This window comes from Aquarana catesbeiana, linkage group LG03 (genome assembly GCF_042186555.1).
Source record: "Aquarana catesbeiana isolate 2022-GZ linkage group LG03, ASM4218655v1, whole genome shotgun sequence".
Classification (NCBI taxonomy): Eukaryota; Metazoa; Chordata; class Amphibia; order Anura; family Ranidae; genus Aquarana; species Aquarana catesbeiana.
Window position 1 is genome coordinate 3050147 of NC_133326.1, and position 26015 is coordinate 3076161.

At 48.3% G+C, this 26015-nt stretch overlaps 1 protein-coding gene across 2 annotated transcripts in view; it reads left to right on the plus strand.

The window, feature by feature from the left end:
* Positions 1 to 26015, plus strand: part of UNC5D (unc-5 netrin receptor D) — a 924160-nt gene that overhangs the window by 480842 nt on the left and 417303 nt on the right. The gene's annotated exons all lie outside the window — the stretch shown is intronic.

The window sequence follows — 26015 nt, forward strand, 5'->3', positions numbered from 1 at the left end:
TTTTATTCTCTGGGGTCTTCGCTAAAAAAAAAAAAAAAAAATGATATCATTTTTGGGGGTTCTAAATAATTTTCTAGCAAAAAACACAGAATTAAACTTTTAAACAAAAAAAGTTCCAGAAAAGGTGTCTGGTCTTCAAGTGGTTAAACTCAATTTTATTAAAAGTCCTAATAAATATATGTTTAATTCCATCAACTCTTTATACTCTAATTCTTGAGGGTAGCTGTGTAAATTAGGGCAGGCCGGTAGGGGCCCCGGCGCGTTACTCTGCCCAGGGGCCCATGATGCTATTAGGACAGCTCTGATCAAAGATGGAGTTTGGAGGTAGTAAGCCTCACATTGGAAATCCCCCCCCCCCCCCCGGTTGATCCCGGTGCAGGTAATCTGTCTCAGCTGCAGAACGTCTCTGGGTTGGTGCACACGGCTTCTTATATTTAATATTTCTCACTTAAAGGTTGCGGAGTAGAACGAGTCATAAATAGCGGCCGTTTCTATGGGGGCTTTCTATGGGCTCCTGCTTAGTATGCCTCACGCGTCGTAATGTGAGTCAAGATTTCAAAGCAGAAATTTTTGCCATATCAGTCAGTTCTTCGTGTGGCTTGTTGCCGTCTTAGAAATGTTCCTGCTGCTGATGGGATCCAAGGCTGGAAATATGAGGCGTTATGGTGTTGCAGGACCTGGAATGGAGACACAGAGAATGAGGCCAGAGAGGTGATGTCTGGATATTCTGTAGGTCAGCAGAAGTTGGCATTGTGTTAAATTGCTATATAAAACTAGTTACCCCCCATGTGACACCGGGAGGATCTTCACAGCGGGACGGGGAGGACGTCTTAACATGGCCCATATGATTTCAAACTGTAATAACACAGAAGGGATGCACATGGGTAGTGCCGACGGTTACTTACGCAAATTTTTGTTGCTCCAGCAAAACTGCCAACCCGGCTTTATTATCTGCATTTGTTTCCTTTTTACGAATGATGAAGGATGTAAACTTCCACAGGCAGAGCTCCTTTTACAGATACACTAGATCTATAATATTATGTGATCATTTGGTGGAGGGGGGATTATAAGCTCTAAGGAGCAGGGCCCCCTGATTCCTACTGTATCAAATTGTATTGTATTTGTACTGTCTACCCTCAAGTTGTAAAGCGCTACGTAAACTGTTGGCGCTATATAAATACTGTATAATAATAATAATAATTATGGTGTGGGGGGTTGTTTTTCAGGGGTTGGGCTTGGCCCCTTAGTTCCAGTGAAGGGAACTCTTAAGATGTCAGCATACCAAGACATTTTGGACAATTTCATGCTCCCAACTTTGTGGGAACAGTTTGGGGACGGCCCCTTCCTGTTCCAACATGACTGCCCACCAGTGCACAAAGCAAGGTCCATAAAGACATGGATGAGCGAGTTTGGGGTGGAGGAACTTGATTGCACAGAGTCCTGACGTCAACCCGATACAACACCTTTGGGATGAATTAGAGCGGGGACTGCGAGCCAGGCCTTCTCGTCCAACATCATTCTCGTCCTCACAAATGCACTTCTGGAAGAAAGGTCAAACATTCCCATAGACACCCTCCTAAACCTTGTGGACGGCCTTCCCAGAAGAGTTGAAGCTGTTATAGCTGCAAAGGGCGGAGCCAACTCAATATTGAACCAAAATGTATTGGTATGCTGATGCCCTAAGAGTTTCCTTCACTGAAACTAAGGGGCCAAACCTAACCCCTGAAAAGCAACCCCCCACCATAATCCCCCCTCCACCCCACACCATAATCCCCCCTCCCCCAAATGATTTAGACCAGTGCACAAAGCAAGGCTCTTCTGGAAGAATGGTCAAACATTCCCATAGACACCCTCCTAAACCTTGTGGACGGCCTTCCCAGAAGAGGTGAAGCTGTTATAGCTGCAAAGGGCGGAGCCAACGCAATATTGAACCCTCCGGACTAAGACTGGGATGTCATTAAAGTTCATGTGTGTGTAAAGGCAGGCGTCCCAATACTTTTGGTAATATAGTGTATGTTAGCCAGCAAAGGCTTGGTCTTTGTGCAGACTGAATACGCAGTAAAGCTGCCAGCCCAGCAGAATTGAAGTTAAAGGTGGAACTATTTTGGTCGCCCAACTGAGCAAAAGATATGAAAACACAAAGAGGAAGCCGGGAAAAATAAAGAAGAGCGGAATGACACTGTGGTGACCCCACTCCCGGTATGTGATAGTAAAGTGACGGCAATGTGTGTGGGGCGCCACTTCTTGTCTGCGGGGACACAGTAGGGGAGAGAGAAAATAAAAGATCACTTTCTTCCTATATATGCATAGTGTAGAAGGCCTTTGAAACTACAATCATGCTACCCAAAATAAAGCCTCTTCTACAGATTCATGTCTAAAGAGCTGGCAGTTTGTACGTTTATACTGTATCTTGGCAGCTGCCTCTCGATTATTGCTGCAGCCCCCCCCCCCCCCCCCACACTCACACACACGTCAGGTCTACACATCTTTCCTTTTTTTTATTCAGTCTGCGGTCAGACATAGAATCTTATATTGGTTTTTCCAAAGCCAACTGAAGGCACATATATGGTGGTTTAATCCCTCATGGTGATTTGGGTGCACCTTGCCGACCCAAGGGTACATGCACACAAGCAAAGTGTTATGATTACCTCCCTCCCAGAGGGTGATGTGGTTTCACCTCAGAGGGGTCTAAGCATCAGTCTGTTTTCACCAGAGCTGCTAATGGTGGAGATGGGTTTCTCGGAAATCCGGCACCAGGTTGTGGTCCCAAGGATCAAGTCACCAAGGGTGATCAGGGACAAGGAAGGCTTCGGTGTGGAGACTGTACGGGACCGGCAAGAGCATAGTCAGTTCAAGGCAGGCATTGAGGCAGGGGGTACACAGAAGAATAGTCAGGTTTAGGCAGGGTTCAAGGCAGGGGGTACACATGAGAATAATCAGGTCCATGCAGGGGTCAAGGCAGGCAGTACACAAGAAAATAGTCAAGTGCAGGCAGGGTTCGAGGCAGGGGGTATACAGGAGAATAGGCAGGTCAAGGCAGGTGGTACACAAGAGAATAGTCAGGTCCAGGCAGGGGTCAAGGTGGAGAGCAAACAAAAGAATATTCGGGTCCAGGCAGGGGTTGAGGCAGGCAGTACACAAGCGAATAGCCAGGTCTAGACAGGGGTTGAGGCATGCAGCATACAAGAGAGCAGTTGGGTCCAGGCAGGGGTCGAGGCAGGGGGTACGCAAGAAAATAGTCAGGTCCAGGCAGGGGTCCAGGCAGGCGGTACACATGAGAATAATCAAGTCCATGTAGGGGTCGAGGCAGGGGTACACAAGAGAATAGTCAGGTCCAGTCAAGGGTCGAGGTGGAGAGCAAACAAAAGAATATTCAGTAAAAGGGAGGGGTTGAGGCATGCAGCATACAAGAGAGTAGTTGGGTCCAGGCAGGGGTCCAGTAAGGAAGGGGTACACAAGAGAAAAGTCAGGTCTAGGCAGGGGTCGAGGCAGGCGGCATACATGAGAATAATAAGGTCAATGTAGGGGTCGAGACAGGAGGTAAACAAGTGAATAGTCAGGTCCAGGCAGGCAGTACACATGAGAATAATCAGGTCCATGTAGGGGTCGAGGCAGGGGTACACAAGAGAATAGTCAGGTCCAGTGCAAGGGTCGAAGTGGAGAGCAAACAAAAGAATATTCGAGTCCAGGCAGGGGTCGAGGCAGGCAATACACAGGTGAATAGTCAGGTCTAGGCAGGGGTTGAGGCATGCAGCATACAAGAGAGTAGTTGGGTCCAGGCAGGGGTCGAGGCAGGGGGTACACATGAGAATAATCAGGTCCAAGCAAGGGTTGAGGTGGAGAGCAAACAAAAGAATATTCCGGTCCAGGCAGGGGTCGAGGCAAGCAGTACACAAGTGTATAGCCAGGTCTAGGCAGGGTTTGAGGCATGCAGCATACAAGAGAGTAGTTGGGTCCAGGCAGGGGTCGAGGCAGGGGGTACACAAGAGAATAGTCAGGTCTATGCAGGGGTCAAGGAAGGTGGTACACAAGAGAATAGTCAGGTCTATGCGGGGGTCAAGGAAGGTGGAACACAAGAGAATAGTCAGGTCCAGGCAAGGGTTGAGGCAAGGAGTACCCAAGAGAATAGTCAGTTCCATGCAGGGGTCAAGGCAGGTGTTACACAGGAAAATAATCAGGTTCAGGCACTGGCAGGGGTCGAGGTGGGCAGCAAGCGAGAATAGACAGGTCCAGGCATGGGTCAAGGTAGTCGACAAACAAAAGAGTAGTCATTTTAAGGAGGACATATTGTGGGATTTTCTTCGGTTTTGGCATTTGTACATGTCCCCTATGGCGGTGCTTGTCTTCCTACAGTATGTCTGAACTGAATAACAAGAATTGCCCCCCTTTAATGGGGTCCACTGCAAAGTTTCTAAACTTTGACCAAGGATCTCAAAACTATTTGCAGGCCGACCTCAGACAAATCCTAGTGACAATCCTAGCGATAAGTCGTGTCTTTGGTATGCTGGCATCTACATCTACAATCACAATGTACTTATCTGTGCTTTTCGGGACCTGTGAAGATATGTGGCCTAGGAAAGCACCATAAAAGTGGCCTTGAGGGAAATAAATGACATGTATCCTCATCAGTGCTGAAGATGCAGCTAGTTTGTATAGTTCCATGCTGACCACCCTTTGATGATCCCAGTACCTCCTGTAGATGCCCTCTCACCAACTCACACCGTTGAAGTTTTTGTTCATAATAAAAATATTTACAAAGCCAACAAAATATAGGACGCCCTCTGCCATCGCCCGCCTGTCCCATATGTAAGAGCGATTACTCACACATTGACACCATGCATCGGAATGGATGCATTATCAGCCATGTGTTAACCGCTGCCAACAATTGCGCACAAAGGCCACAGCGTTTTACAGTTCAGCTTTGAAGCCCGTCTGCCACGATCCCAGAGAGAGGGATTAAGGCAGCAAACACAGACAGATGGAGTGGGCCCTCCAAGCCGTGGGTGTGGGAGGAGTGAGGATTGAGTGCGGCGGAGAAGTGGAGCACGAGCTGTGAAAATAACATTTGGCAGAGTCTGGGCTCATTTTGTACGGACGCACGGAGCACGCACGCTGACTAATCTTACTGTACCTGACCTTGACTGTTTTATTTATGAACACACCTAGTGGCGTTTATGAATCTTCTTTTGATCTTTGGCATTTGTCAGGGTTTAAACTTGTTTTCTGCAGAAAAGGATGGAATGATTCCATGATGATGGGGAGGTGAAGGTAGTCATACACAGGTGACGATGTTCATCGAATGTTATGTATTATTAAAGTGTACTGTATATCAGGAATGATAGGACAGATGGCCTTGGAGCAATGACATTATACCCGAATGTGTGTATAGAAATAAGCCGGTATTCCATCCAGTCTGTAGGCGTTCCTATGTAACCAATGAAAAGGGATCATTCAGTGGCTGTCTTGGTTGAACTAGATGGAGAAAGACAAAAAAATGAAGGGTCTATAATTTTTATCATAGGTGTATTTTATATGATAGAGACAGAATATATGATAAAGACAGAATAGCAACCAAAAATCCAGAAAATCCTGAAAAAACAAATGTTATAAATGCAGTAAAATAAGTATTTGATCTCCTACCAACCAACAATAATTCTGCCCCCCACAGACTGGCTACGGTAGGTGCTCATGTGGTACACAGATTAGTCCTGTCAATGTAAGAAGGTTCTCCTAATGACAACTCGTTATGTGTATAAAAGACACCTGTCCACAGAATCTCTTTCTTCCATTCAATCCTCACCATCATGGGGAAGACCAAAGAGCTGTCAGAGGACGTCAGGGACAAGGCCGGAAGGGGCTACAAGACCATCAGCTAGAAGCTTGGTGAGAAGGAGACAACTGTTGGAGCAATTATTCACAAATGGAAGAAATACAAAATAACCATCGATCGCCCTCGGTCTGAGGAGCTCCATGGAAGATTTCACGTCATGGAGGTGAGGATGGTCATGAGAAAAGTGAGGGATCAGCCCAGAACTACATAGGAGGAGCTTGTGAATGATCTCAAGACAGTTCGGACCACAGTCACCAAGCAAACCATTGGTAACACAATACACCACCATGGATTGAAATCCTGCAGCCCCCGCAAGGTCCCCCTCCTCAGGAAGACACATGTACAGGTCCATCTGAAGTTGCCAATGAACATCTAAATGGTTTAGAGAAGGATTGGGAGAAAGTTCTGTGGTCAGATGAGACCAAAATTGAGCTCTTTGGCATTAACTCGACTCGCTGTGTTTGGAGGAAGAAAAATGCTGTCTATGACCCTAAGAACATCATCCCTACAGTCACACACGGAGGTGGAAACATGATGCTTTGGGGCTGTTTCTCTGATAAAGGTTCAGGCCGACTTTGCCGCATTGAGGGGCCAATGGACGGGGCCATGTATTGTAAGATCTTGGATGAGAACCTTCTTCTCTCATCCAGAACACTGAAGATGGGTCATGGATGGGTCTTCCATCATGAAAATGATCCAAAACATACCACCAAGGCAACAAAGGAGTGGCTTATGAAGAAGCACATTAAGGTCATGGAGTGGCCTAGCCAGTCTCCAGACCTTAATCCTATAGAAAATGTATGGAGGGAGCTGAAACTTCGAGTTGCCAAGTGACAGCCAAGAAACCTTAAAGATTTAGAGAAGATCTGTAAAGAAGAGTGGACCAAAATCCCTCCTGAGATGTGTGCAAACCTGATCACCACCTACAAGAAACGTCTGACCTCTGTGATCGCCAACAAGGGTTTCTCCACCAACTACTAAGTCATGTTTTGTTTGGGGATCAAATACTTATTTTACTCACTGAACTGCAATTCCATTTATAACATTTGTATTGTGTGATTTTTCTGGATTTTTGGTTGATATTCTGTCTCTATCATATAAAATACACCTATGATAAAAATTATAGACCCTTCATTTCTTTGTAAGTGGGGCAAACTTATACAATCTGCAGGGGAGCCAATCAGCATTTTCCCCACTGTAGTGTAGCAATTTTCTAAACGTTTAATTAAAATCGAAAGTATACATGCTTAAAAGAAAAAAAAACAGGTAAGCATTAACAAAATTAAAAAGCCAAGCATCTTAACAGGCGTGATTACGTCACCGCTTGACCCCGCCCCTACGTGTTTCGTTCCACAGAATGTCATTCAAGATTGGCCAGAGAAGCAAAGTAGTAAAATAACACGAGTTGGAGCTGAGGAGCACAACGAGATACAGTGTAACAATTCTAGAGAATGTTAGTGGAAATTAGCAAACAAATGTAGCCAATGTTCAGGGTGAGCTGTCTCTAGCCACTTCCCGACTGGTCACAGTATATATACATCATTACTTTGATGTTTAATACCGGGCTTATGGCAGCAGCTAGCTGCTATAACCCAATATCATTCATTTCTGTGAGTGATTCGGCATCTGTTAAAAGTGATCCGTTTAAATTTGGCGGGAGAGGTGCCCCCCCCCATTGCTTCCCGGTCGTTTCCTCATTTACCAGAACCGTAGATAAACCCAGAAATGATTTGATCCATTTACTAAATGGACAGGAAGTCCAGGGAGGGCACAATGGCCCCCACTCGCCTCTATGCTCTTGGAGGACCGGAGCTAACTCCGACGTCACTTTCAGTTCTCGGGCAGATAGACAGTTTTTTTTTGCTTTTTGCTTTTTGCTTTTAAAGGTAAATGAGAGATCTGGTCATTGGCGGCTGGTGCTGTATATTTGGGGGGGCGGCAAACAAAACACTCGTTGCTGCCCCCGATCCGTCTGTCGGTTGCTTGTCTGTCCCTCCACCAGCCCCACACCTACCCCATCTAACAGCTTCGGCTCCTTCTTGCATCACCTCGTCATTGGCGGCTTTACCCTGCGTCTCCTCCTTGGCGGCTTCACCCTGCATCTCCTCCTCCTTGGCGGCTTCACCCTGCATCTCCTCCTTCTTGGCGGCTTCACCCAGCATCTCCTCCTTGGCGGCTTCACCCTGCGTCTCCTCCTCCTTGGCGGCTTCACCCTGCATCTCCTCCTCCTTGGCGGCTTCACCCAGCATCTCCTCCTCCTTGGCGGCTTCACCCTGCGTCTCCTCCTCCTTGGCGGCTTCACCCTGCTTCTCCTTCTCCTTTGCGGCTTCACCCTGCTTCTCCTCCTCCTTGGCGGCTTCACCCTGCATCTCCTCCTCCTTGGCGACTTCACCCTGCTTCTCCTCCTCCTTGGCGGCTTCACCCTGCTTCTCCTCCTCCTTGGCGGCTTCACCCTGCTTCTCCTCCTCCTTGGCGGCTTCACCCTGCTTCTCCTCCTCCTTGGCGGCTTCACCCTGTGTCTCCTCCTCCTTGGCGGCTTCACCCTGTGTCTCCTCCTCCTTGGCGGCTTCACCCTGCATCTCCTTCTCCTTGGCGGCTTCACCATGCGTCTTCTCCTCCTTGGCGGCTTCACCCTGCGTCTCCTCCTCCTTGGCGGCTTCACCCTGCTTCTCCTTCTCCTTTGCGGCTTCACCCTGCTTCTCCTCCTCCTTGGCGGCTTCACCCTGCGTCTCCTCCTCCTTGGCGGCTTCACCCTGCTTCTCCTCCTCCTTGGCGGCTTCACCCTGCTTCTCCTCCTCCTTGGCGGCTTCACCATGCGTCTCCTCCTCCTTGGCGGCTTCACCCTGCTTCTCCTCCTCTTTGGCGGCTTCACCCTGCATCTCCTCCTCCTTGGCGGCTTCACCCTGCTTCTCCTCCTCCTTGGCGGCTTCACCCTGCTTCTCCTCCTCCTTGGCGGCTTCACCCTGCTTCTCCTCCTCCTTGGCGGCTTCACCCTGCGTCTCCTCCTCCTTGGCGGCTTCACCCTGCTTCTCCTCCTCCTTGGCGGCTTCACCCTGTGTCTCCTCCTCCTTGGCGTCTTCACCTTGCATCTCCTTCTCCCTGGCGGCTTCACCATGCGTCTTCTCCTCCTTGGCGGCTTCACCCTGCGTCTCCTCCTCCTTGGCGGCTTCACCCTGCGTCTCCTCCTCCTTGGTGGCTTCACCCTGCGTCTCCTCCTCCTTGGCGGCTTCACCTTGTGTCTCCGGCTTCACACTGGCTTCGTCCTCGGTGGCTTCCCTCCTCCTTCCCTTGGTGGCCAATACGATCGCTTCTCCTCTTGGCCAGTTGGGTCTCAGGACCCGCTTCCTGATTGGCCGGGAGCAGAATCAGGAAGACAATTTGGCACTATTTCTCCCATTAAAACCAATGATGGGGCACTGATGTTGGGGCATTTTCTAATCCCGTTGGCCACAGTCCGACCCCTCTAAAGCCTGAAAACAGTAAACTGGCCCTTTGCTTAGAAGGTTTGGAGACCCCTGTTCTGGCACATCGATGGGTTTTGTTTTTTTCTGGACTTGCAGCATATTTGAAGGATCTTGTTCATGGTGTTCCTGTACCGGAGTGATGTACGGAGTATTTTATTGCCCTGACATACGCAGCAGTACACGGCCGCGTCTGGAGTAAACACCTCGCAGGGTTCACCGCAGGATAAAATGACATTACAAAAACTTCCATTTGACTTTTTCTCTTCCCCGTCTCTTTGATTTTTTATTTTTTTCCTGTCATTGTAGCTGCTGTCAGTCTTGTGAGTACCCCGGGCACCTGTGCTATCCCAGCTCCGTGAACGCGTGTTGAGTCATTAGACGCCAGGGATTGCGGGGGGGGGGGGGGAGTAGGGGGGGGAGGAAGTGCCACTCATGCTCCTGAGGAGCTTGTCCTAATACACAAACCTCTCCTAATAGACTCGGCTCTGTTTGAAGTACGGCGTCTGTGAAACAAGGGACCTCATTTCCTTTCACCAGCAAATATTTGAACGTCTTTTATCACGACACTGAATTCCCGGCTTCCCCTTTGATTCCTGGAGATAAAAAGGAAGCGGAATTCCACAGCTTGAACCAAAAGCCCAATTCCACCCTCTTAACATTTTTACCGCAAAAAAAAAAACACCGCAGTTTAGTCCTCCTTTCTTCTCCGCACACCACGAGGATTGTGAGGGCCACGCTCGGGCCGAGAGTCACATTCTTTCTTCTCCGCACACCACGAGGATTGTGAGGGCCATGCTCAGGCCGAGAGTCACATTCTTTCTTCTCCGCACACCACGAGGATTGTGAGGGCCACGCTCGGGCCGAGAGTCACATTCTTTCTTCTCCACGCACCACGAGGATTGTGAGGGCCACGCTCGGGCCATACTCGGGCCGAGAGTCATATTCTTTCTTCTCCGCGCACCACAAGGATTGTGAGGGCCACGCTCGGGCCACACTCGGGCCGAGAGTCACATTCTTTCTTCTCTGCACACCACGAGGATTGTGAGGGCCACGCTCGGGCCACACTCGGGCCGAGAGTCACATTCTTTCTTCTCCGCACACCACGAGGATTGTGAGGGCCACACTCGGGCCATACTCGGGCCGAGAGTCATATTCTTTCTTCTTCGCGCACCACGAGGATTGTGAGGGCCACGCTCTGGCCGAGAGTCACATTCTTTCTTCTCCGCACACCACGAGGATTGCGAGGGCCACGCTCGGGCCGAGAGTCACATTCTTTCTTCTCCGCACACCATGAGGATTGTGAGGGCCACACTCGGGCCATACTCGGGCCGAGAGTCATATTCTTTCTTCTCCGCACACCACGAGGATTGTGAGGGCCACACTCGGGCCATACTGGGGCCGAGAGTCATATTCTTTCTTCTCCGCACACCATGAGGATTGTGAGGGCCACACTCGGGCCATACTCGGGCCGAGAGTCATTTTCTTTCTTCTCCGCACACCACGAGGATTGTGAGGGCCACACTCGGGCCACGTTCGGGCCATACTTGGGCCACGCTCGGGCCGATCATCACATTTCCAGATGACGGAGACTTGGATGTGCGCTCCAAGGAGGCTGACGGCTCTGATCTGCTTTTTATGCTTAGTGCAGTAATTGCTCTTAATATAACAAAGTGACGGCACTTCTTATCTTCTGTCTAGATGGAGACGCCAGCGCGTTTCGCTCTATTATTCTTGCTTTACGGAGATGCCAACACACTGGTTGCCGCTCACAAGCCGCGGTTCAATCTCAATTAAGATCGTTTTTTTTTCCCCCCGCAAAGTCCTTTAATCATTGATCTGTTTGGTGATTACAGGAAATCAAAGCTCCTGACTCCTCGGTGCCATCGCAGTGTCCATACTTGAAGCTGCTCTTGTCTCCACCGCAATAACCTTTTCAGCTGAACGCCACCGTCGCGCACACACTTGAAATCTGTTCACACAAAACCCGCCCGAGTCACACATTAGGAAGCCGTGTGACTAATGAGAGAAATCTTTTATTCATATCGCTTAATTTCCTAACTTTGGATGTCATTGAGAAGCAACCAGAAGTGAGAGACCCCGTCTGTCACCCTGACATTCCGCCGAAGACGGTCGGAGGCTCCTGCCAAAAAAAAAGATTTCTAATTATTTCTCGGATTGTTATCAAATCTATTCCGGGATCTCTGGAGAAGAATCTGTTTTGGAGATTAACAAACATCAAAGTGTGGGGGGTGAAGGAGGGCGCAATGGAGTGCGCTTTTCTTTTATCTTTTTAGTTACTTTGCAGTAAATCAAGGAAGCGGAAAACCCCCTGCAGTATATGAATGTGCTTTACTACAGTCTCATTTTTTTTTTAAAAATAACAAACATATCATACTTACCGGGTCTGTAATGGATTTGCACAGAGCACCCCGGATCCTCCTCTTCTCGAATCCCTCGTCGGCGCACCTGGCCCCTCCCTCCTGCCGAGTGCCCCCCCACAGCAAGCAGCTTTCTATGGAGGGGGGGCACCCAAGCCGGGCTGCAGCTCCCTGTGTCCATTCAGACATGGAGCTGTGGTTCGGCCCCGCCCCCTCTCTCTCCTCATTGGCTCACTGACTTGCAGTGGGAGCCAATGGCGCTGTCTCAGCCAATGAGGAGGGAGAGTCCCCGGCAGCCAAGACACTCCTACAACATCGCTGGATGGAGATAAGCTCAGGTAGGTATTGGGGGGGGGGGATGTCAGAAACTATGAAATCAGACCAAGACAGAAGTACAGGTAAATCACACTTGTTTAATAATAAAAGTAAAAAGAACAAACATAGTCAAAACATAGCCAGAGTTCAGTAAACGGAAGGAATAGTCAGCCAAGCCAGAAAGTCAGGGATCAATGTAGTGGAACAGCAAGCAGGATCTGGAGCCAGAAGGGATGTCAGCAAAGCAAGTCTTGAACAGGATCGCAGAAGAATGTCTCTGTGATGTTGACCAAGGCGAAGGCAGAGATCCTCTGGACTGGACGGCTTAACTAGGCAGGACTGACGAGCAGGATATCATCAACAGCTGAGTAACTGTGGAGAGAGATAGGAGCTGGCAATTAACCAACAGCTGAGCGGTCAGCTCAGAGAAGGAAGGGCTGAGCCCAACCCTGACAGGAGGACGAGCTGCACACAGAAGGTTTTTATCTTAATACATAGAATGCACCTTCTGGCTTTACAATCACTTTAACCATCTTTGGCGCCAACGTAACACAAATACGCCACCCCTTTTTTACTGGGAGCGCGCCGCACGAGTCTCACCAAGAGCCCCGGGCCCCATTCTTACATTCGATTCCAGGTCACCAGATCGCTGTGATAGCCTCTGATTGGCTTTCACAGGGATCAGTCACTGTGAGGCCCGCCCCCAGTGTTTTCTGTCTCTGTGAATGGAGGAGATACATTGTAGCTTTTTCTATCCTTGCAGAGAGAGAAAAAAAAAGTGAGTGTAGAAAAATAATAATAATAAAATAAATAGTACCTGGATCAAGGTTTGATCGACGCCAGTGCCAGGGTTAGTGTTTGGGTCAAAGGTCGGGGTCAGAGGTCAGGGTCAAAGGTCAGGGTAAGTATTTTTTTTGGACTTTTTAGGTAGGATAAAAACAAAACAAAATGCGCACTATTATTTCTGGGCTGTACTCCGGGTACAATCAACAACTAACACAGACATGTGGGGTATCGCTGCGATCGTCAGGAGCGGGGGAATTTATTCTGGGTCACTCTTTGGTGGTAGGTCATGGTAGTAGCAAGAAATATACAGCTAAAAAAAAATAAAAAAATGTTTGTTTACTATTTGGGGCCAGTTTTTCTTTGATAATAAAAAAACAAAAATAAAAATCAGGAGAAATGCATTACCATTTACCACCAAATGTTCTGTGTCCTAATCCCTTCAAGGGTCAGACTTAGTATAGACTTCTCTTCCATAGATCTACATGGAGTAGTACCCGTCGGTGGGCCTATCTAATCCATCTATTCAAGTCTCATCAGAGGGTGTTTTTAGACCTCTGCAGAGAGGCCGCTGCTTCCACCAAGAAAGGATCCTTCTCTGCAGCGTGCCGGTAGAGGATGAGCTTTTCTGCTGTTGCTCCTTTCTGAGAAAACAAAAACAAACAAAAAACAAAGGGGAAGTTTGCTCACCTATTTTTACACCCCCAAATTGTATTTTGCGGAATTAAACTGAACATGTTATTAAACCCAAAGATGTCACATATTGCAGCTTACCAATCATTAGATGTGGTGACTGCATTCGTTTTCTTTAGGCTTTTCTCCCCTCTGTTTTCACCTGGTGATCCGGCCAGTAACACACCTGGTGTATTAAGACATCACTCTGGAGGAAGGGGCACAGGAGGCACAGCAGACAGCAGCCTTGTCAGTCTGGGGGGAGGGGAGTGTTAAATTTAGCACCAGCGGGGCTTTTTTTTAGGAACGTGGGGGAGCGCAGTTCCGGTACCTCCAGCACTGAATGTATGTGATAGAAAGGGGTGCTGTGGTATGCAAGAGGGCCCATTGATGCTGGCTTCTGGGGAATCTATTGTTGGTGGCGGGTCTATTGTTGGTGGGGGGTCTGTTGTTGGTGGCGGGTCTGTTGTTGGTGGGAGGGATCTACTGTTGATAGAGGGGTCTATTGTTGCTGGCTGCTGGGAGATCTACTCTTGGCTGGCTGGTAGGGGTTGGCCAACAATAGGTCTTTCAGCAGCCATTGCTGGCTGGTTGGGGTCTATTGTTCCTAGGGTCGATCTGTTGCTAGGTTACTGGGGGGGGGGGGCTTATGTTGCTTGGAGGGATCTACTTTTGAGGGAGGGGTCTATTGTTGCTGGCTGTGGAGGGTCTATTAATGCTGGTTGCTAGGAGAACTACTGTTGGCTGGTAGGGTTCTATTGTTGCTGGGGAAATCTGTTGTTGCTGGGGGGTTTATTGTTGCGGGGGGGGGATCTGTTGTTAATGGGGGCAGGTTTATTTTTGCTGGGGGATCTGTTGTTGCTTGAGGGGGGCTATTGCTGCTTGGAGGGATTTACTGTTGAGGGAGGGGTTTATTGTTGCTGGCTGCTGGGAGATCTACTGTTGGCTGGCTGGTAGGGGTCCATTATTGCTGGGGGAATATGTTGTTACTAGGGGGGGGGAGTTATGGGTTATTGTTGCTGGGGGGATCTATTGTTGCTGGGGGGATCTATTGTTGCCGGGGGGATCTATTGTTGCTGGGGGGATCTGTTGTTGCTGGGGGGGATCTATTGTTGCTGGGGGGGTCTATTTAACTGCATTTCTTATTATTATTAACAAATTACTTAACACCACTAAATGATACTTGATACAGTTTTCTCTAATAGGGGCGGTGCTGGAAGGTGGGTAGGGGGTGGGACCAAAGGACGGAACCTGGAGATGGGTAAGGGGCGGAGACAAGAAAGTGAGGAGAACCGGCACCTAATTTCTAAGAAAAAAAGCCCCGATTACCAGATTTAGCTACTAACAAACTGAAGTGGAACTCCAGATCACACTTTATAATCTGTTACAGTAACAGTTTTGTTCCTTTTGGAATAAAGTGTTTTACATGAATAAATAGAAGCTGATCATTGTAAGCACCCCTGCCAGTGCTAAATGGTTTGTCTCATCCCTGTAAACTGATACATTCTACTGGAGAGTTTGTGCTGTCAAAAACAACAGACTTATTGGTTGGATCCCCAGGTGAAAAATAGAAGAAGGAAAAAAGAAAACGAATGCAGCCGTCACATCTAAGAATTGGTAATCGGCAATCTAATAAATGTTTGCTGTTGGGTTTATTTCGGCCTTTATGGTCTTTCCTCGGTGTGACGCCGGCCGGGGAACAATCATCCGGATCCGTCATCATCATCCGAGTTCTTCATCATTTCATTCTTCTCCACTTCCTTCCCCACATTCACATACAGATTGTTCTATTATACGAATTACAACCTTCCACGTCCCACCCCAAGAAGTCGCTCACATAATTAAAATGCGCATTATGGATGTAAATTGCTATTTTTTTTTGTCTCATCCTCGGGAATCGGCGGTCTCTCTGACACATATCGGCGGTCTCTCTGACACATATCGGCTTAATCAACGGTCTCTCTGACACATATCGGCGGTCTCTCTGACACATATCGGCTTAATCAACGGTCTCTCTGACACATGTCGGCGGAATCGGCGGTCTCTCTGACACATGTCGGTGGAAGTGGCGGTGTCTCTCTGACACATGTCGGCGGTCTCTCTGACACATGTCGGTGGAATCGGCGGTCTCTCTGACACATGTCGGTGGAATCGGCGGTCTCTCTGACACATGTCGGTGGAATCGGCGGTCTCTCTGACACATGTCGGCGGTCTCTCTGACACATGTCGGTGGAATCGGCGGTCTCTCTGACACATGTCGGCGGTCTCTCTGACACATATCGGCGGTCTCTCTGACACATGTCGGCGGTCTCTCTGACACATGTTGGCGGTCTCTCTGACACATATCGGCGGTCTCTCTGACACATGTTGGCGGTCTCTCTGACACATATCGGCGGTCTCTCTGACACATATCGGCGGTCTCTCTGACACATGTTGGCGGTCTCTCTGACACATATCGGCGGTCTCTCTGACACATGTTGGCGGTCTCTCTGACACATATCGGCGGTCTCTCTGACACATATCGGCGGTCTCTCTGACACATATCGGCGGTCTCTCTGACACATGTCGGCGGTCTCTCTGACACATGATGGTGGTCTCTCTGACACATGTCGGCGGTCTCTCTGACACATGATGGTGGTCTCTCTGACACATATCGGCGGTCTCTCTGACACATATCGGCGGTCTCTCTGACACATGTCGGCGGTCTCTCTGACACATGTCGGCGGTCTCTCTGACACATGTCGGCGGAATCGGCGGTTTCTCTGATACATGTCGGCGGTCTCTCTGACACATGTTGGTGGTCTCTCTGACACATGTCGGCGGTCTCTCTGACACATGATGGTGGTCTCTCTGACACATATCGGCGGTTTCTCTGATACATGTCGGCGGTCTCTCTGACACATATCGGCGGTCTCTCTGACACATGTCGGCGGTCTCTCTGACACATGTCGGCGGTCTCTCTGACACATGTCGGCGGTCTCTCTGACACATGTCGGCGGAATCGGCGGTCTCTCTGATACATGTCGGCGGTCTCTCTGACACATGCCGGCGGAATCGGCGGTCTCTCCGATACGTGTCATCTTGGAATTGCCATCGGTGATTAATAAATAAGTGTAAAGTGTCTCTGGTAACGTCCGTATCCCGGTTGGGATGTGCGGCGCGCGGAGCGTCACGTGTGGGGGAGGGAAGGAGTTAATGAAGCCTCTTGTGAGGAGAGCGGAGGAGAAGGTTCAGGTATGGAGAATCTATTTCTGGCAGTTCACTTCATAAGACGGGGTGACAGCTGCCAGACGCCGAGCGACTTTACTGTGTGGTGAAAATCACATTATTCTGTAGATACGTGAAGTGCAGTAATACTGTCCTCAGGGGGTGGGGAGCCGAGGAGATGAGATGCCTCCAGACTCAGGAAATTGTCTTCTTACCTTCGGTGGAATGCAGAGCCCATACACGGCACATTGGAGGAGCGGCCATGTTTATGGACCATGCCTCATGTAGCCGGATCTCTTATTTATTGGACGTCATTAAATGTCTGACATTTCCCCAAACTCAGAAAGTTCTATTTATTTTTTTTATTATTCAAGAAACGGAATCAGGCCGGGTTCACTCCGGTATGACACACGCTCCGACGTTGGGAGCACATGTGGCATGATGTGTAGAAATCAATGGTTCCCTATGAGAGCCATCTTATCTGGTCCAACTTTGGAAAAGGTTCCTGCACTACTTTGGTCCAACTTGGGTCGTCTTCCACCGATTAATGGGCAAACATCCTACTCACCAAACCGATATGACACCCAGTACAGGTAGTCAAATGAGCACGGGAGACAAAAGTATACACTTACAGTTTGGTAAACTTTCAAAAGCCCATGAAACCAGGCAGGCACGCCTATCACATTCCAGACGAATAGCGGAAGTGACGTGTCACGCACTAGATGACCCGACGTGTTTCGTCAGCAACGTCATCAGGGGTCATGTGATCACATGACATGTAGAAATCAATGGTTCCCTATGAGAGCCGTCTTATCTGGTCCAACTTTGGAAAAGGTTCCTGCACTACTTTGGTCCAACTTGGGTTGTCTTCCACCGATTAATGGGCAAACATCCTACTCACCAAACCGATATGACACCCGTGTCACGCACTAGATGACCCTACGTGTTTCGTCAGCAACGTCTGACGTCATCAGGGGTCATGTGATCACATGACGTGTAGAAATCAATGGTTCCCTATGTGAACTGTCTTAACTGGTCCAACTTTGGAAAAGGTTCCTGCACCACTTTGGTCCAAATTGGGTCGTCTTCCACCAATTAATGGGCAAACGTCCTACTCACCAAACCGATATGACACCCATTACAGGTAGTCAAATGAGCACGGGTGACAAAAGAGATGTATCCTCCAATGGAATCGGCCCCCAATGAAAGATCTGCCAATGAAAGTTGAATCATATATCAAAGAGAGAACTCCTCATGGTGGAGCTTGTATTTATTACTCATAAAAAATATATACACTTACAGTTTAGTAAACTTTGAAAAGCCCATGAAACCAGGCAGGAATGCCTATCACGTTCCACCTATGTTCCAGAAGAATAGCAGAAGTGACGTGTCACACACTAGATGACCCAACGCGTTTCGTCAGAAACGTCTGACGTCATCAGGGGTCATGTGATCCCATGACATGTAGAAATCAATGGTTCCCTATGAGAGCCGTCTTAACTGGTCCGACATTGAAAAAGGTTCCTGCACTACTTTGGTCCGACTTGGGTGCGATTTCAGCCCATTGATTTGAATGTTCAAGTGGGGTCATCATCTTAACTGATCCGACTTATGGCATGCGACTTGTGCCCTGAGGATCTTGAAGGCCCTTCAGGTCTGGTATGGATTTTAAGGGGAACCACCAGGCCAAAATAATAAAATAAAAGAAAAACGGTGTGAGATGCCCCCAGAATCCATACAAGACCCTTATCTGAGCATGGAGTACGGCAGGGGAGGAAAGGTTGCTTGCTTGTTTTTTTTTACTTTACTAACTGTGTGTCTCTTGTTGCTGGGGTGTCCCTTGTAATCTGCCTCCTCTCCACCGCGCCACCATACGTCATATCCTGCCACGCCTTGGCTCCTGGGAGATGTTTGTCATCCTTCCCAGGAGTCCGTGGGCATCGCCACAGGATTGCATTGCCATAACAACGGGGCGGGCACTTCCTCCGCCGCCGCCCGTTGTTATGGCGACAATCCTGAGAAACGTGTGAGACCAGGAGGTGCATGCTGGGTAGCCAGCAGCACCTTATCCTGCAACGGACTCGTAGTGGGCTTCACATGCCCACAGTGAAGATGGAAGAGCTCTGCAATGAAGAAATCAGACGTGAGGAAATTTAAAAAACGCGAATTGAACGGCGATTTGATTAATCACACGTATTTAAGTGTTTACCGCAGTAAAGCAGAACGGGTGACAAAAAATATATAATACATTTCTGGGTGGAACTCCGCTTATAGGTTTGACATGTTGGGTATCTATTTACTCGGCGCAAACTTGGCTTTTATATTTGACCCAAAAAAAATGGGTAACATTGCCTTTTGACCCCTAAAATTAACTTCCATTGTGTCTTTTACTGAAATGTTGTGTTTCCTAGACCTTTGCAGTAATATCGTGTGACATAAAAAATTTGAACTACCGCTATTTTATTCTCTAGGGCAGGGAGTCTCCAAACTACGGCCCGAGGGCCAGATGTGGCCCTTTGCTAGCCTTTAACCGGCCCTTGGGGCACTATTCCTCCGTATGATGAGGAACTATTCCTCCCAGTGACACTAGCAATGGGGCACAATGTCTTCTACTGATACCAATGATGGAATACTTCTCCTCCTAATATCAATAATGGGGCACTACTCCTCCTAATACCAATAATGGGGCACTACTCCTCCTAATACCAATAATAAGGGGCACTACTCCTCCTAATACCAATAATGGGGCACTACTCCTCCTAATACCAATAATAAGGGGCACTACTCCTCCTAATACCAATAATGGGGCACTACTCCTCCTAACACCAATAATGGGGCACTACTCCTAATACCAATAATGGGGCACTCCTCCTCCTAATACCAATAATAAGGGCACTCCTCCTCCTAATACCAATAATGGGGCACTCCTCCTCCTAATACCAATAATGGGGCACTACTCCTCCTAATACCAATAATGGGGCACTCCTCCTCCTAATACCAATAATGGGGCACTACTCCTCCTAATACCAATAATGGGGCACTCCCCCTCCTAATACCAATAATGGGGCACTCCTCCTCCTAATACCAATAATGGGACACTACTCCTCCTAATACCAATAATGGGGCACTACTCCTAATACCAATAATGGGGCACTACTACTCCTAATACCAATAATAAGGGCACTACTCCTAATACCAATAATAAGGGGCACTACTCCTCCTAATACCAATAAAAAGGGCACTACTCCTCCTAATACCAATAATGGGGCTCTACTCCTCCTAATACCAATAATATGGGCACTACTCCTCCTAATACCAATAAAAAGGGCACTACTCCTCCTAATACCAATAATGGGGCTCTACTCCTCCTAATACCAATAATAAGGGGCACTACTCCTAATACCAATAATAAGGGCACTACTCCTCCTAATACCAATAATATGGGCACTACTCCTCCTAATACCAATAATGGGGCACTACTCCTCCTAATACCAATAATATGGGCACTACTCCTCCTAATACCAATAATGGGGCACTCCTCCTCCTAATACCAATAATGGGGCACTCCTCCTCCTAATACCAATAATGGGGCACTCCTCCCCCTAATACCAATAATGGGGCACTACTCCTCCTAATACCAATAATATGGGCACTCCTCCTCCTAATACCAATAATGGGGCACTACTCCTAATACCAATAATGGGGCACTACCCCTCCTACTGACCACCAACCCTGAGGCCATATTTATTCTCACTGATGCTGGGTCTGGGACATTTTCTACCCCCACTGGCCACAATCCGGCCCTCCTAAAGTCTGAAGGACAGTAGACTTGCCCTTTGTATGAAAAGTTTGGAGACCCCCGCTCTAGGGTATCTGTTTTCAGAAAACATATAATGTTTGGGGGTTTTATGTTATCTTCAGGCCTAAAATAATTTTTTACATGTATGCAGAACAAACTGCTCTGGCTGTGAAAGGGTTAAAGGAGATGTTCACCTTTCGGGAAAATGTTACATCTTCTACCAGTAAGATTTATTAGTTAAAAAAAAAAAACCTGGCTCCTAGATTTAAAGGAAATTTGTCAAGCCCTGGAATATACAATGTGTCCCTCGTTCCTTTTTGGCCCCAAATAATGATGAGGTATCTCGATGAAGCAGCTCGCCGCGCTGACAGACGTTCCCGCCATCGGGGACCCGTCTGCCACGGTTGTCTTCTCTGACTCAGGTCTCATTATTCACAATTCTTGATATTTTTTCTCGGTCTCCGTCAATGTCTGCCCGGGAATTGGCAGCTTGGAAGCCAAAACTTTTGTGTGTAATTGGTGGCTGTGAAGTCCTAGACTTCGCACAGGACGGAGGTCTCCGCCTACACACCTCCCGTAGCCGGGTTGGCCCAGTAGGTCTCCAGAAATAATCTTCCTGTTTCTGGAAAGGCAAAGTGGACAATCAGCACGGGGGCAGCCGGCTAATGACATCGAAAATACGACCAACTCAGAGCGGCAAAGGTTATCGACTGCTGTTCAATAAATGTAATGTGACTGTAAGTGATTGTTAATCTTAGTAGAGGCAAGGTGGGGGTAGGTTGTCATACGGGGACGTAGCCACGGGCTAAGATTAGAAATACGTTTCTCAGGGACTAGATGTTTTATATAGCCTGAGAAGGACGAGAGGGAAAATTAGCCAAACTAGCAGGAGGAAACTTTAGAACTAACCATACAAAGTAGTATTTCACCAAAAGAGTAGTCGATGCTTGGAGCAGACTTCCAGCAGAAGTAGGGAGTCAGTCAGCAGGGGGGATTCAAACATGCTTGTGTACTAGTGGTTACCCCTGCAGGAGCCGCTGGTGTTGATTGGTCCTCCGTTCACTGCTGGGTCCCAACTGACATACTTGGCCTAGAGCCAGCGATCTCCAAACTACGCCCCTCTAACTGTTTTATGGAACTACACGTCCCATCATCCCATGAAGCAGGACATGACTAGGCATGATGGGAACTGTAGTTCCTGAACAATTGGAGGGCCCTAGTTTGGAGGCCCCTGGAAAAAACCTGTGGACTTAAGAGTTAGCAGGCTACCACTCTATGGAAATGCCGAGAAATAATGACACAAAGAGCTTGACGGTAAATTAAATAAAAATATTATGGCAAGCCAATTCAACATGGTGGAAATCAACAAACAGATAATTGCACAGGCTTAAGGACACTATAGCAAGATTACATTGAACTATAACCTGGTAACTAGAGTCTGTAAATGGCATCAACACATTCAGAAGTATAGAAGGTGTTCTGATGTACATCTTGTGCATACAACACAAGTGGCAGGTGGGTGTACATGTTTCTAGTGTGGGGGGTACCCCTAGAAGTGGTAGGAAGTACCTGTTGCCTAGTAATTAATGTTGGCCAACTTTCGGTGGGGCCCTTCTTTAGGTGGTGCACTGTTCTTTTAAGAGTGTTAGTGAGTAAAGAATGGCAGGTGGGCTGCTAAATGGGGGGGGGGGGGCAGTCTCTATTTGCTCTAACAGTGTGTGTCAGGCATTAAGGATGGGTAGTTCAGCTCACCACTTCCTGGCAGGTGATTCGTTTGTTCCCAATGGCTTGGCGATCAGCAAGTCCCAGAAGCCATGTCCCGAGTCCTCACACAGGCCGCAGTCTCTCAGCTCCAACTCTGAATGCAGCTTCTTAGGCAACAGTGCAAATACACATATGGGCTGGCCAATCCGCAAGCCCCTTTACTGGCCCTTCTAAGCAGGGTGGAGCTTGAGTATTAAAGTCAGCTGTCATTGGTGGGCCAATGAGCTGCATGTGGGAGATTCCTCACCCTGTAGATGCATCTATACAAAGGGGTGGGGATACTCATGACATCATTGGCCTAATATATAAGTCAGTGATGTCACACGTCACCCCGCCCCTCGCCTGATGTACACGATAGGGCGGGGATGTTTGCGGCTAATATTAGGAAATAGATAGGAAGGGCGATTATATTTACTTGTTTTACACTTTTTTTTATTTTTTACATTTTTTTGTTACTTTCTTGTTTCTGGGAGGAGGGTCTTTCTCAGCTAAGCACACCCTCCTGCCTGCATTCCTAAGCTAAGGGCAGATGGATTCCAGGACGTAAATGCAACAATACAACATGAATCATATGCCCCTACCCAAGATGGACACACGGCTAGAAATGCTGGGGGGGGGGGGGGCTGTTTTTCAAAGTGATTTCTCAGGAAATACAGTGAGGCATGAAGAAATGGATGTCTGGATGGATGGAGACATGGAAGGATGGAATAATGGATAGTTGGATGGATGAACAGATGGAAACTTGAATGGATGGGTGAATGGATAGAGACATGGATGGATGGAATCATGGATGGATGGATGGATGGATGGATGGATGGATGGATGGAAGAATGGATGGATGAACAGATAGAAATATGGATGGATGGATGAATGGATGGAATCATGGATGGATGGGTGAATGGATGGATGGATGGAAACATGGATGGATGGAAACATGGATGGATGAACAGATAGAAACATGGATGGATGGAAAAATGGAACATTCCCTGATTTCTTGACTACCTGCGATGAACGCTGTGGAGTGTCAGCTTCCTGGCGGGGGCGCGGGGGCGCGGGCACGTGGAGTTGCAAACACTCCTGAGCTCATCCTTACTGCTGGTCGTAGTCGATAGGCCCGTGCAGTGCAAAAAGTTCTGGACGAATCTGCATATAAATTTTCTGGAATTGTGAATCTCAAACCCATGGTGGAGGCAACCCAAAGGTCACCCCTACTGGTGGTCGCCTCAGCTTTTTGGTTTCTTTTTATAACTTACAATTTTATAAATGTATAATTTATAAAAAGGAAAAGTTTCAGGGAAGAAATGTGATGGAAGGCTTGTATCTTCTCGTGAGGACGGCGTGGGCAGATTGTGCGTTCCAGGAGCCCGTCCATCTCCTAACATCTCCATGACGGAGCTGTCAGAGGGTGACGCTACTTTTATCAGGAAAAAGTCCACCCAACAACAACACAATGCGAAGATCTCTCACCTGAATCCCAATTCATATGTCACCGGCAGTGATCAGATCCAAGACAGAAGGGCCACTCGGGGGAAAGCCTGGTGCACTAATCACAAACCTGCTAATCCTGCTCCTCGTAGTCCCAGAGGTGGTCAGGTCAGACGTGTTCCTGATGTGGCCGAGGTTGTTATCTCAGTAAAAGTTAATTAAGTTGGAAAAAAAAAAAAACTCCTGCTGCTTCTCGCCGTTCCGTCTCTCTGAGGTCTACATCCTCTGCCCAGAGTGAGCGAAAATTGGCGGCCACTTGCCGAGACGCAGGTCTTACGGGAGCACGGCTGCCCTAGGCGCAGGGAACACGTGTGTGTGCTCAGAGCATCCAGAGGGTTAATTATCCACCATAAATGCCAGTCATACTAATTACACCGACAGCGCTGCCTTGGCCTGTCCATCCTCTACTCCATTTATAGCGCCTGTCACACGGTGCCGGGGACATGGCGTACGGCTCGGCGCTGCTCTTTCTTTACAGCCTTTACTTGGGAAGACATTTTTTATCTTTGAAGACTTTTTTATTCCTTCCCCAGTGTGTTTTATTTCTCATTCTAACCCGTCCACATTCTATCCAAAACTAGACGAAGATCGCTGGATTCCGGTTTGAGCTCACCACCAGCTCGGCTTGTTTGCTCCATATTGGCACCATTGGGGGAGAATCAATAAAACTGGACAGTGTAGAATCCGGTGCAGCTCTGCATAGAAGCCAATCAGCTTCCAGGGTTTTTTTTTTTTTTTTTTTTTAGTCAAAGCTTAAAGGATCACTAAAGCTATTTTTTTTTTTTAAATAACAAACATATTATACTTACCTCCACTGTGCAGCTCGTTTTACACAGAGTGGCCCCGAACCTGGTCTTCTGGGGTCCTTCAGCGGCTGTCTTGGCCCCCCCCAACGCAAGGACTCAACACCTTCATGTGAGCTCCCTCGCATGGTGTTAAGTGCTTGCGGGAGTGCTCCCGTGATACAGCCGGTGGCCATAGCCGCTCACTGTATCACTCGGCCCCGCCCCCCCCCCCAGCGTTCCGCGTCATTGGATGTGATTGACAGCAGCGCGAGCCAATGGCTGCGCTGCTTTCAATCCATCCACTCTAGCCAATCAACGGCCAGGCTGAGCGGCGAAGAGAATGTCAGGAGCGAGCGCGGGACTTTTGAGGGGTCAGGTAAGTAAAACGGGGGGGCTGGGGGGGGGGGGCAGTATCGTCGGATGTTTTTTCACCTACATGCATAGAATGCATGAAGGTGAAAAAACTTTTACCTTTAAATGAAGAAGCTGAAGTTAGAAGCTGATCGGCTACCATCTACAGCTGCACCAGATTCTGCCCTCTCCAGTTTTAGTAAAGCCCCCTATATGAGTACGCTATTTAACAAGCATGACATTAGCAATCTGCACAGTAGAGCGGGGACTGGCCAGAGAGGGATCACTTTGAAGTAGTTGACTAGGGAGGGATCACTTTGACGCAGTTGGCCAGAGAGGGATCACTTTGACGCAGTTGACCAGAGAGGGATCACTTTGACACAGTTGACCAGAGAGGATCACTTTGACGCAGTTGACCAGAGAGGGATCACTTTGACACAGTTGACCAGAGAGGATCACTTTGACACACTTGATCGATGAGGGATCACTTTGACGCAGTTGACCAGAGAGGATCACTTTGACACAGTTGACCAGAGAGGATCACTTTGACACACTTGATCGATGAGGGATCACTTTGACGCAGTTGACCAGAGAGGATCACTTTGACACAGTTGACCAGAGAAGGATCACTTTGACGCAGTTGACCAGAGAAGGATCGCTTTGACGCAGTTGACCAGAGAGGATCACTTTGACGCAGTTGGCCAGAGAAGGATCACTTTGACGCAGTTGACCAGAGAAGGATCACTTTGACGCAGTTGGCCAGAGAAGGATCACTTTGACGCAGTTGACCAGAGAAGGATCACTTTGACGCAGTTAGCCAGAGAGAATCACTTTGACGCAGTTGGCCAGAGAAGGATCACTTTGACGCAGTTGGCCAGAGAAGGATCACTTTGACGCAGTTGACCAGAGAAGGATCACTTTGACGCAGTTGGCCAGAGAGAATCACTTTGACGCAGTTGACCAGAGAAGGATCACTTTGACGCAGTTGGCCAGAGAAGGATCACTTTGACGCAGTTGGCCAGAGAGGGATCACTTGTATATTCTGTATTAGAAGCACCCATGTCCCCCCCATACACACCACATATGAAAAGCACAGGATAGGGTGGTCTCGTGTAAGTAAATTGTACCACGTCTGTGAGGTATTGTGGTGAACGTTGGAGTGAGAACAACAAACCCAGAGCC